Source organism: Cricetulus griseus, assembly GCF_003668045.3.
Source record: "Cricetulus griseus strain 17A/GY chromosome 1 unlocalized genomic scaffold, alternate assembly CriGri-PICRH-1.0 chr1_1, whole genome shotgun sequence".
NCBI lineage: Eukaryota > Metazoa > Chordata > Mammalia > Rodentia > Cricetidae > Cricetulus > Cricetulus griseus.
In genome coordinates this window covers 58,167,601-58,179,942 of record NW_023276807.1, presented here as the reverse complement: position 1 = coordinate 58,179,942, position 12,342 = coordinate 58,167,601, and the positions used below count along the sequence as shown (strand labels likewise).

The 12,342-nt window shown below is 42.7% G+C and overlaps 1 protein-coding gene across 8 annotated transcripts in view; it reads left to right on the top strand.

The window, feature by feature from the left end:
- Positions 1–3,303: 3,303 nt before the first annotated feature.
- The window catches only part of Nsd3 (nuclear receptor binding SET domain protein 3), a 110,128-nt gene continuing 101,089 nt past the window's right edge, over positions 3,304–12,342 (top strand). For 4 of the 8 annotated variants that reach the window (XR_004772576.1, XM_027395352.2, XM_035453376.1 and 1 more), the window contains exon 1: positions 3,897–4,324. The gene's annotated coding sequence lies outside the window, so the exon portion shown is untranslated. Of the gene's footprint in view, positions 3,578–3,895; positions 4,325–12,342 lie in introns of those variants that run through there. The other 4 variants (XM_027395351.2, XM_035453375.1, XM_035453377.1 and 1 more) reach the window with 4 other exon arrangements.

The window sequence follows — 12,342 nt, the reverse complement described above, 5'->3', positions numbered from 1 at the left end:
TGGACTGCTTAGATTTAAAGGGTGTGTACCACCATGCCTGGCTCAAAATTTCCTCGATCTTTTTCTTTCTGAGAACTCAGATGATAAAATTATGAGCTGTACAAAATAAAATTGTTTCTGAGGGCTGGGCGCCGTAGTGCATGCCTTTCATCCTAGTACATGAGAGGCAGACAGGCGGATCTCTGTGAGTTCGAGGTCAGCATGGTCTACAAAGTGAGTTTCAAGACAGCCAGGGCTACACAGTGGGATCCCTGTTTCAAAAGAACCAAAAAAAGAGAAAAGAAAAAAGAAATTCAGGCTGCTTTTAATCCACAAAAGTGTATTTCAACTAAACCGAATGGACTACTTAAAAATAAGCAAAACTTTTCAGTTCGGCCGCTAGGGGTCCCCTTGTGCATGTCGGACAACTTCCCACATAAGGGTTTCGTTTTACAGTTGAATTAAAATGTACAAAACTTACCCCCTCCTTCCCTGCCTTCAGAGAGGGTCTCACTATGTAGCCCTGGCTGGCCTGGAACTCACTGAGATCCTCCTGCCTTCTGATCACCAACACCAGGCCAAAGCTTTCTTTTCTCTCCCTGAAAATTCTGATTATAAGCTTTGCAATAATAATTTTAATATTGATTTCATAAGTGAATTATTGCATTATCATAAACATGTACTTTTCTGGAAAAGATTAATAAAGAATGCAAAATCATTCCTCTCATTTCACAATGAGAAATTTTATACTGGAAAAAGTTCTTATCCGTGCATTATATTCATTTACAAACAGGCACAGTAAAATAAGTGTAAGCCAGATGAACTATCTCATACCCAATATTTGAAACATAAAGTACATTTTCTGGCATGGTTACAAGTCTGTAAAAAAAAAAAAAGGTGGGCGGGGGGATAAGAACCCTTCTTATGAAACCCATTTGCTTAGAGCAATGAACACTTTCTCCAGGCTTGTATATTTTATCAGGCTTGACATTTGGTTTTCATGATAAATGTAAATTGTATCTTTCTACCTATCCTCTATATCTAAACTTTTTTTCTCAGAAGAGAAGCCCCCCCCCAAATTTTTACTGCCATAACTCTAAGAACCCGTTTATCTTGAGGAGCTGTTTGCTCATTTGCCATAAAAGAGTAAGAATGGTTTGAGCCTCAGAATATGTTAGATTCTGAAAACATAAAGCATTATATATGCCAGTTTACCAAAATAAAATCTCCAAGGACATTTATGAGCTCCTTAAGTGGGAAATCCAAATGCCTGATCAAAAACGCAGGAGCATTCTAGGAGGAGGGAAGTGGAAGGGACTGGAGAGAGTCAAGATAGGTTCATATCACCTCCCTTGTTCACTTGTCTTGTTTTACAGACTTGCCTATTCATAAATGCAATTTTGGCTTCTTTAAATTGTAGTAATACACAAAGGATAGATTTAACATAATGGAAAGCCTGGCCCAGGAGTCCTAGACTTGTGATCTCAGCTACCAGGTAGGCTGAGGAAGGAGTGCATGGGTCCATTTGGAAACTAGCCCGGGCCACAGAGCAAGCCCCAGCTCAAAATAAATGAATAAGATTAAATAGAAAATGGTTACAGATTAGCTCGGAATGGTGGTTTATGTTTATAATCCCAGTACTCTGGAGGCTGAGGCTGGAAGATTGGCATAAATTCAAAGCCAGCTTGGGTTAAAACAAAACTTTACAGATTAATGGTAAAGTAGGCTAGGGAAGTGGCTCAGCAGAAATGTGATTTACATGTGAAACTCTGGAACCCACTTCCACAAATGTTCTCTGATGTTAACATACAAAAATTGATAATGTTTTATTTTATTTCTTTATTCAAGACAGGATTTCTCTGTGTAACAGCCTTGGCTGTCCTAAAACTCACTCTGTAGACCAGGCTGGGCTCAAACTTCACAGGTATCCTTCTGCTTCTGCCTCCCGAGTGCTGGGATTAAAGGCGAATGCCACCACACCATGCATAATTAATAATATTAATTAATTAAAAATTAATGGTAATCCCCCCTACAATGGTGTCACAGGCCTTAATTTAAACACTTGGGAAGCAAGGAGGCAGGAGAACTATATGAGTTTGAGGCCACCCTGGCCTACATAAAGGGTTCTGGGACAGCTAGGGACCCTGTCTCAAAAATTTAATTAAGTAAAATCAATTGAATTGTTTTCAGTATTACCCTTAGTATTAGCAGTCATGTTAACAAATACATTTAGTGCCCATTAAAATCAGTGAACTGGCTAGGCTGTGGTGGCACACCCCTTTAATCCCAGCACTCTGGAGGCAGAAGCAGGAGGATCTCTGTGAGTTTGAATCCAGCCTGGCCTACAGATCAAGTTTTATGACAGCCACAGCTGTGACACAGATAAACCCTGTCTCAAAACAAAACAAAACAACCCCCCCCCAAAAAAAACCCACAAAAGAAATCAAACCACTGAAATGTAGAAATTTTGTAAAATTCTGAGGTGGTGGGCTGGAGATGGCTCAGCACTTGTTCTTGAAGAGGACCAGGGTTCGGTTCCCAGCTCCCATGTGGTTGCTCATAACCATCCATTAACACCAGTTCCGGCAGATGTGACACCTCTTCTGATCTTCCCTGGGGAAATGGCATGCACAATATGCATAGATAGATATACGTGTGAGCAAAAGACCCATAAACCCAGAATTATAAAATCTTCAAAAAAAAATTCCGAGGTAGTATTTGAAAAGAGGAACACATCAGAAATGTCTGGTAGTGATAGAAAATAGCTCGAGTACTGTCGTGTGTATGGAGAGTATGACACTTTGTAGTGATAGGGTTCCGCAATTCTCAGAACAGAAAGCAAGAGTGTATATCGGTTTCCTCATCTGATCGCTACGTATGTTTCTTTTGTAGTTCACGTCTCGGGTTTGGACGTTCTAAGTAATTACCACCAGGCCCCGGGAAACTACATCTGCACTCCCCTTCCAGACTGTTTACTCGGCCCTGTCATTGTTTTACTCGTATTTCCTAGAATGGGAAGGGCTGGGGGTTTGCAGAGCACTGCCTCCTTCTTCTCACTCTCTGGTGATCGCTCTGGGACAAATACCCCCACGTCACTCGGTGCGGAGGTCTGGCCCGGAGCAGCGCAGGGCCAAGGCACGTGACCCGCCCGCAGTCCTCGCTGTGGCCGGCGGCCCGGGATGCAGTCGCGCTGACGTCCTCCTGGTTACCCACAAGCCTCTGTGCCCTGGTGCGGGCAGGAAGAGGGCAGCCGGGTCCGGTGCCTGCCCGGGAGGTCGGGGTGCCTTCTGAGCCGCACGCAGACGCTGCTCGACCCCCCTTCCCCCCAGTGTTTGCAGACTGGCAGCCTTCCGTGTCTCGGCGTGGCAGAAAGGGACACTTTGAGGCTTAGGCTCTGGTCCTAAAGTGCAGCCCCTTGTCCGGACGAGGGGGGCCAGCGCGCTCTGCTGACAGCTGTCAAGAGTGACAGCGACTCCCGAACCTGAACACTCCCCGGTCTGCGTAATCGCGCACAGGTCACTAGGTTCTTCCTAACATCTAGGAATTGTAGAGCAGGGCCACTCGAGTTCATATGGCGTCTAGTACGTGCAGCCGTTTAGTAAGTATTAGCCTCGCAGGCCCGACCTGGCCGCCCCTCCGCACCAGCCCTTCCTGTCCCTCTGCCTCATCGCCTGCGGTCTCGCGTCGGCTCCTGACTCTCGCGCGCCCCTCCTCTCCGTGGCTGACGAACCTCTTCCTCCTTCGCTCCCAGCGCCCGGGCTCAGGACTTCATTTCCCGGCAGGCACAGCGGCCCGTGGCCAATGAGGGACCTAGGATTTGGCGGCGCCGCCGCCGAACGGGGCGGGGGGGCTTTGTGCGCGGAGGCGGCGGCGGCGGCGCGCGGCGTGACGGCGGCGGCGGGAGCTGGCGGCGCGGAGATCCGGACGGAGGCCGCGGCCGAGGCTGGGTGCCGGGAGCTTAGGAGAGGTGTGCAGCTTTCGATTGAAACCCCGGACCCCGCTGCCCTTCGGGGCCGCCAGCCTCCGGCTCCTCTCCGGCACCAGCAGCTACTCGGCGACCCCCGTCCGGCCGCCTCCCCTTCGCTCCGCGTCGCCCGCAGCCTTCCGTCTGCCCGCAAACGAGCCCGGCCGGCCGGGCCGTGGCCCTCTTCAGTGTCGGCAGCCATGGCAGGGGCGCTCGGCGCGGGGGAAATCTAGTCCGAGGATTTCATGCGGCCTAGCTCGGTTCCGTCTCCTGCGCCCGCGGTCCCGGCAGCTGCCGGCAACCCAGCCCCACTTCGGGCCTCCGTGTCTCTCCTGTGATCGTACTGACACGGCCGGGGGGTTAGAATGGAACAAACTGAAGGTAAAGTGCTTGTGTGTGTCTGCGTGCGTGCGTGCGTGTGTGTGTGTGTTTGCGTGTGTGTTTGCGTGTGTGTGTGTGTGTGTGTGTGTGTGTGTGTGTGTGTGTATGTTGCGCGTCAGGGCTGAGGAAGCTTCTTGGGGTGGGGGCGACCTAAGACCCAGACACCGGTAAGGAGTGAGACCCTGGAAGGGGAGGTGCCGCGGATGGCCTGAAAGGGTTCGAGGAAGGAAGAGCAGATGGTAAGGTGGGTGTGGAAGGAATTGGGAGGTGGGGCAGGTAGGCTTGGGATATGATGTAGTGGTTCTGAGCTGGGAATTGGGAGTAGAGGTGGGATGGGGGCGGGGATAAGGATGGAAACAGGGAAGGGGGAGGGAAAGAGAAGAGTTAGATTTGGACATTAGAGACCTCGGTAGATTGCAAATTAGGGAGGTCTGGAATGGAGTGTGTGGAAACTAGAAGAGTTGGGGCAAAGGGATAGGATTGATGGAGAACGAAGCATCTTCTGGGAATCAAGGGAGAAACTAGTGAATCAAAGTGGGGAAAAGATAAGATTAGGAAATAGGGATGAAAAATGATTGTGTCAGAATGCAATAAGAGGATAGGAAATAGACGCAGGAAACTGAAAGACATATGATTGGGCTAGGGAAGGACATTAGCCGAGTATCGGAAGGGATGAGAATTATCGACCAGGCATCACAGAGTGTGAGGGAAAGGATAGGGATTATTGAAGTGTTAGAAAGGAAAGCCTTTTGTTCCTATATTTGTGTGTATTCCGTCTTGTATTTCAAGGCTAGAGAAATAGAGAAGCTAGTGGTTATGGGGTTGTGATTGTTGTGAAATGAGGGAGGTGTGGGTGTTACTGTTCTGAGAGAAGAGGAGATATGTTTGTGTTATGGTAGAGAGACAGGGAGAGACATGGCCATAATTTGATGGTTTTGGTGAGGGAGTGAAGACTATTCAGATTTAAAGGGGGCAGGGGCAGCCATGTTTGCTACCAGGCACTGCAGTGTAAATAAATTCCTTTTCCTCTCTGACATCTGCGTGAATCTGGAACCGACCAGTTCACATTGTTACACCCCCCTTCTATTCATGAACTTCTCTTACCTCTTGGGTCATTTACAATTACTCAACCACGAAAGAAGGTAGCGATGTTTTCCATCTTGTGTGTTTTGCTGCTTCTCCCTGTCTTTTCCCTCTTCCTTCTGATTGAAAAAAAAAAAAAGCATACTGATAAATTGCAGTGTAAAATTTAACCCTTTTATAAATCTAAAATTAGATTCTTTTTTACTAACTGAAGAAATCATCATTTCAAACAAGATTGTGGAAAGTCTTAAATATTGATTAGTGGCAGACACCTCAGAAGCAAGTCAACATGATTTTTTTTTCAATTCTTTAAGTAAACAAGGAAATTGCATCGGTTATTTTACCTGGGGCCCTTCTTAGGAAGGGGTGGGGAAGATCAGCCTGTGGTAGATTATCTGCTTGCCTAATTTTGAATATTGGAAAATTAGAAATGTTCCTGGTGATAGGTGATAAACATGTTGTTATAAATAATGCTTTTTTTTTTTAATATTAGCTTTCTGTTACCTCTTTCCTTTGCTTTCATGTAGTCTCCAAATGCCAGTTCAGTACAGCACTGTGATCTGTGAAGTAAGCATGTAATGCTTAGCTCCTCATTGAGTTGCCCAGCTTCTAGGGGGTGGGTGGGAAGTTCTGTCACTCTCAGGAAAGCTACGGTGATTCTTTAATGCATTCTGATATAACTACTTGTATGATTCTAAATAGTTCACAAAGGGTCTAAATCTCAACAAAGTAGATAAATTGGTATTGGGTGAAATCTACTTTCTTTTCATATGGAAAAGGATTCAGTATGTGCCTTACTTAAAAAAAATAATTGTAATTGTGGTAATCCAAACTTTAGCCCATGTGCTAGTATTGAAACTATTTTCTAATACCAGAAAGTCCTGTTAACTATATAATGGGCTCAATCCATTTGTACTACAGACTGATTCAACAAATTTTAATAGTAATGTTCTCTCAGTCTTTATAGAGTTTGGTAGAAAACTTTAATATGGTTGGAATTGTTGGAGTGGTACTTTCTGAGATTAGACTTGGCATAAATTTGGATTTATAACTCAGTGTTTTGATTTGACAGTATATAGCCTGACTTTTTTTTTTTTTTAAATTCTGGAGACAAATTCCATTCAAAAAAGCTATTCACCATGTACTTGGAATTTATTTTGATGCAGGTATTTTATGTCTATTTCTTTCTTGGTTGACATATTAGTAAACTTATGTGAACTATTAGTGCCACCAATTTTAGGAAAATGAGCAATTGTATACTACAGTAGCAAACATCTATTTGGGAGCTTGAATGAGCCACCTTAGAGTGTTCTGTTCTGGGCTCTTTGGATAGGTGTCCATTCAGTGAAGAAAGCTGCTGTAGTTAGTAAACACCTGAAATCTACATCTGTGCTGACTACTACTGTGCTCATCAGCAGCCTAGTTGGTACTTGAAAAATTTTTTGATTATTTTATTTTTTGTAAATGAGTGTTTTGCCTCTATGTATGTCTGTGTCCACAGAGGCCAGAAAGAGGGAGGGCATCAGGTCACCTGGAATTGGAATTATGTTTGGATGGTTGTGAGCTGCCGTATGTGTGCTGGGAATTAAACGTAGGTCCCCTGGAAGACCTACTATTTTTAACCACTGAGCCATCTATCTCTCTGACCCTGATAATTGTTTTATTTATTTTTTGAGACAGAGTCTCATATATCCCAGGCTGGCCTCAAACTTTCAATATAGCTGAGGCTGACCTTGAACTTCTGATCTTCTTCCATCTCCTGAACATGCTGATAGTATAGGCATGTGCTAGCATGCCTGGGTTATGGAGGGTTGGGGTTAGGGTTAGGGCTTTGATGCTTGCTAGACAAGCACTTTGCCAGCTAAACTGCATTCCTCTTCCCTTTTTTCAGATGGTCTTATAATGATTAGATTAAAGAAATTTTGAATGAAGGAAGCTAATCATCCACAAAACTGGGTTGTGTTTTTTTGATTGTTTTTGATTTGTTTTGTTTTGTTTTTTGGCCCAACTGCCCAAAGTAACTCTAAAGACAATAGTTTCTGGAATTTTCAAATAACAATCATAATATACAGTAATATAGTAATAGTTGTCCTCTTGCAGTGTGCTATACTAAGTGTCCTACATGTATGATCTCCTTTTATCTTTCCTGTGGTTTTCTGAGACTCTAACTGCTTTTGTAAATGGAGAAACAGGTTAGATAACAACATTGCAAGTGTTATTAAATACTTAAATAACCAAGTGTTTGAGTATACATCTTTTGAATTATAGAACCCAGGGTAGCAAACTGTTTCTGTTAGTTTCTTCTTTAAAGTCACAGGAATAACACTTGCTTATTATTTAAAATATTTCAAAAGACTAGTGCTTCCAGTTGTCACTATAACTACTTGGAAGTGTCTTGAGTGTCCCAGACAGTTTCTGTGGATTTACTTAACATACATATAATGGACTCACACTCTAATTCTAGAACCCAGGCCTCTGAGCTACACCTTGGCTTTTTCTTACTTTATTTTGAGTTGCTCAGGCTGCCCTCAAACTTGAAATCCCCCTGCTTCAGTCTTCCATGTATCCGAGATTATGTGTACCACAGCACTGCCTACTATTTTGCTTTACTCGGTCAACAGGCATGTGGACCTACAACTTTTGTTTTAGAATCAGGTAGTGGTCCATTATTTGGAGTACTACCACTTAAGTTAATCCCATTTGTTTGTTTTTGAGGCAGGGTCTCACTATGTAGCTCTGGTTGTCCTGGAACTCCCTGTGTAGACCAGGTTGGCCTCAAACTCACAGAGATCCATCAGCCTCTGCCTCCCAAGTGCTGGGATTAAAGGTGTTCCCCATTAGGTCCAGCTAAATTAATGATTTTTTGGCTGTTACCAGAATATACTTAATTTTGACTACATTTGTAACAGTCTGTTTGAATGGAAGATAAATGGTACAACCTAACTTATTTTACTGGAGAAAAAAAAACAAAACAAAACTGAGGCCTACAGAAATGAAGTCCAAGGCTTTCGTGGCAAACCAGTGGCCTAGCTCCCGAAACCACATTACTTTGCTTCCTTACTAGGAAAGTCTTTGAGCCTGTCTTTAAAGCTCAAGGTGAGAGCGAGTAAGCTGAGGTCAGGCAGCCTTAGCATAATGAGTCCAGGGAGCTGCAGTGAGGCAGGGTTCATGCTCATGTCTTTTTCACACTTACATAGGTAGCGTGTGCACAGAGTGTTTTATGTGTAAATGAATTACATCCAAGCTATCTTGAAGTTTGTGATTTGTGTGATGAAATAGGTTTTGGCAGGATGTTTTTTGTTGTAATAAAATTGTCAATGAAATAGTTAGCAATGAAGAAAAACAAAACAAAAAAACCAGAAGCCTTGTCTTGGTCCTAAAGTAAAATTGAGACACTGGTTAAGTTTTCTTTGTTTTTGTTTTTAATGAGCTGAAAATCTCAAATTAAAAACAATAGTTTTAAAAACATTTCAGCCAGGACATGATGGTGCATGCCTTTATTCCCAGCACTTGGGAGGCAGAGATGGGTGGATCTCTGAGTTGAGGCCAGCCTGGTCTACATAGTGAGTTCCAGGACAGCCTGAGCTACATAGTGAGACCCTGTCTCAATAAAATAAAAAAAATAAAAACATCTCAGGAGACACTGTTGGTTTGTTTTTTTAATTATTTTTTCCTATCAGAAAAATAAATGACCATGAACTCACTTAAATTCACTGTGTAGCCCAGCCAGCATACCTAATTCATGCCTTTCTCTATCTTATTCTTTTAGCTGTTAGAATTACAGTTTTGTGCCACTGTGCCCAACTTACTGAATCTCTTAAGCAAAAAGTCTTACCTGTTGTAGATACCAAATTAAAATTATTTTTTCTTTATTTAATTTTTGTCTGAATGTATGTCTCTGCACTATGTTTGTGCAGTGCCGGTGGAGGCTAGAAGTTGGTATTGGAGCTCTTGAGACTGGAGTTACAGACCGTTGTTAGCTGCGAAGGTCCTTTGGACAGTTAGTGCCTCTTAACCGCTGAGCATTCTTTCCAACCCAGACTTAAGCTACCCTTTCTCAAGGTTTATAAAGCCAGTGATTATGTTTTATTGGCATAAAGATAGATGAGTGGACTAGAATCCAGAAATAGATAATTATCAAGAAGAGTTGTCAAAGCCAGGTGGTGGTGGTGCAGGTCTTTAATCCCAGCTCTTGGGATGTAGAGGCAGGCGGATCTCTGTGAGTTTGAGGCCAGCTTGGTCTACAGAAACATGTTCCAGGACAGCCAGGGCTACAAAGAGAAACCCTATGCAAAAAACCTCTCTCTCTCTTTCTCTTTCACACACACATTCTCTCTCTCTCTCTCTCTCTCTCTCTCTCTCTCTCTCTCTCTCTCTCTCACACACACACACACACACACAACACACACACACACACACACACACACACACACACGCACACACACACAGAATTGTCAAATACAAAGCTAAGAGTGACAAACACTTAGGATCCCAGTACTCAGGAGGATCTCAAGTCTGAGGCCAATCTGGTCTAAAAAGTGAGACTTTATCTCAAAAATACACACACAAAGAGTTGACTGTATCTTTACTAATCATTTATAAAAAGGAATAAATGAGAAACACAACATGGATGAATCTTGAGTTGATTCTGTTAGTGAAGCTAGACCAAAAAAGCAAATACATTCTATGATTCCAAACAAAAGTCATATGTACACACTCCTCAGTGACAAGCAGATCAGTTCCAAGAAATTAAAATTGTTAATGCTTTGAAAAGATTTACAAGTTTATATTCATAAAAATCTGTTATTCAATGCAATGCTGTTTTTAGCTTTACTTTAGAGAAAAAATTATTACTTTTTGAAGCAACACTATTTATTTATTTATTTATTTAGTAGCAACTCTATTTTTTTGTTAATAAATAACACATCTGGCACTTGAGTTTTCCAATAACTAATGAGCTTTATTTATTTAGGCTAATCTTTTCATGAATATTAATAAGACGGGGGCCTATGAGTGAGATGACTCAGCAGGTGAAGGCACTCCCATCACACCTGACAACCTGTTAGATCACTGGAACCTTAATGGTGGAAAAAGAGAACTGACTCCTGCAAATTACCTTGACCTACAGACGCTTACACAAATGCATTTAATCTTTAAAAATTAAAAAGAGTAACTTACCAACCTGATGAGCTAAAGTAACCTAACTTAAAAGTCTACTTTATTTTACTATGTGAGTTTGAGTGTATGTCCTTCCATCCTGAATTCCAGGGACCAAACTCGGGAAGTCAGCCTGTCCAGGCACTGCTCTGACCCCTCAACAGCCTGGCCAACCCTATCCTGTATTCTGTAAAATCTTACAGTTTCATTTTCAGTTTTACTATTAATCTTAGGAAACACATAGTAAGTTCTTTAAGCACTACTATAGCTTGTATAATACCTATATAGTGTGACATGAAAAAGTAAAAGGCATATTTTGAATTTTGTTTAGTAGCTGTTTTTATTGTGTATTGTTACTCCTGTAGTACATCTGCCATTAAGATTTTGAATCTGAAAAGGCTCCCTGAGCTTATTTAAAAATTATATGTGTGGCTTTTGCTTTTTTTTTTTTTTTCTAAGATGGGGTCTCCAGTAGCCCAGGCTGGCTGGTCTCCACCATAGTCTATAACTGTGAACAAGTGGCCCTTTTGCCGCTACTTCCCAAGTGCTAAGTATGGGCATGCACTTCTACACTGAACCAGATATGGGTCTTTTTTTTTTTTTCCTCTTTGAGACAGGTTGGCCTCAACCTGTTATGTGGAGTAGGCTAGCCTTGAACCTCCTGTTTGCACTGCCTCCATCTTCCAAGTGCTGGCCTGAACAGGTATGTATCACCAAGCTGGAGTAGATACAGTTCTCAATGCTAATTAAGACTTATGTTGAAGAGAAAACAAATGGGAAAATGAGAAAGAATTATATATATTATAGTTTTCATTTAAGCTGTATAATAACATTTTATATGGTGCCCTCTTAGGTTGGTTTATAAATACCCATGCAATAACTCTAATTTTTTAAAATTGAATTTGGAAGCACAGTACTTATTTAATTCAGGAATGGGAGAATGTAAAACTTCCTAGATGTCTCAGACCAAAAAGACTGTCATCTAGTATGGAATAAGTTTTCAGATTTCAGTCTACTTCAAAATTACTATTTTTCCAAAATTTATTTATTTTTCTATTTTATGTGCATTCATGTTTTGCCTACATATATGGCTGTGTGAGGGTGTTGGGTCCCCTAGAACAGGAGTGATGGTCTCCAAAGTGAGTTCCAGAACACCAAAACAGAGAAAGCCTGTTTTGGAGAGGGGGAGGGGGGAAGTACAAGGCCAGTGTGTTCTTCCCATCAATTTCACTGTAAGTGATTTGCTCTGATCTAACTGACCTTTATCCTACTAGTTAGTTGTTCTGCAGTTGTGTTTGCTTTAAGCCAGTTTAGCAGAACTGTGTGTGTGGTGGGGGCTTGGTATATGCACCTGTGTGCATAAGCACAGAGTTGTTGGGTATCCTTCTCTTCCACCCCCGGCCTGTTTTCCTTTGAAGCAGGGCTCTCCCTGTACCTGGAGCTTGCATGCTTTTTCCTGCTAGGCTGTTAGCCAGCAAGCCTCCAGCATCTTCCTGCTCTGCCCCCACAGTGCTGGCGTTACAAACATGCATTTGTGAGAGCATGCCTAGCTTGTTATGTGGGTGCTGTGGTCTAAACTCAGATCCTCACGGCTATGCAGCAAGAGCTCTCAACCATACGGCCGTCGCTTCAATGTCCTCCCCTCTTAAATTCAGTGGACAGTAGAGTTGAAGAACCCAAGTTGAGATCTGAGTCCCAACCCCCATTCGTCTTATCACTGAGGATTAATGTTCTTATGGTTGAATAGAGATGACTACTACTTAGAGTTGTAGAGCTTC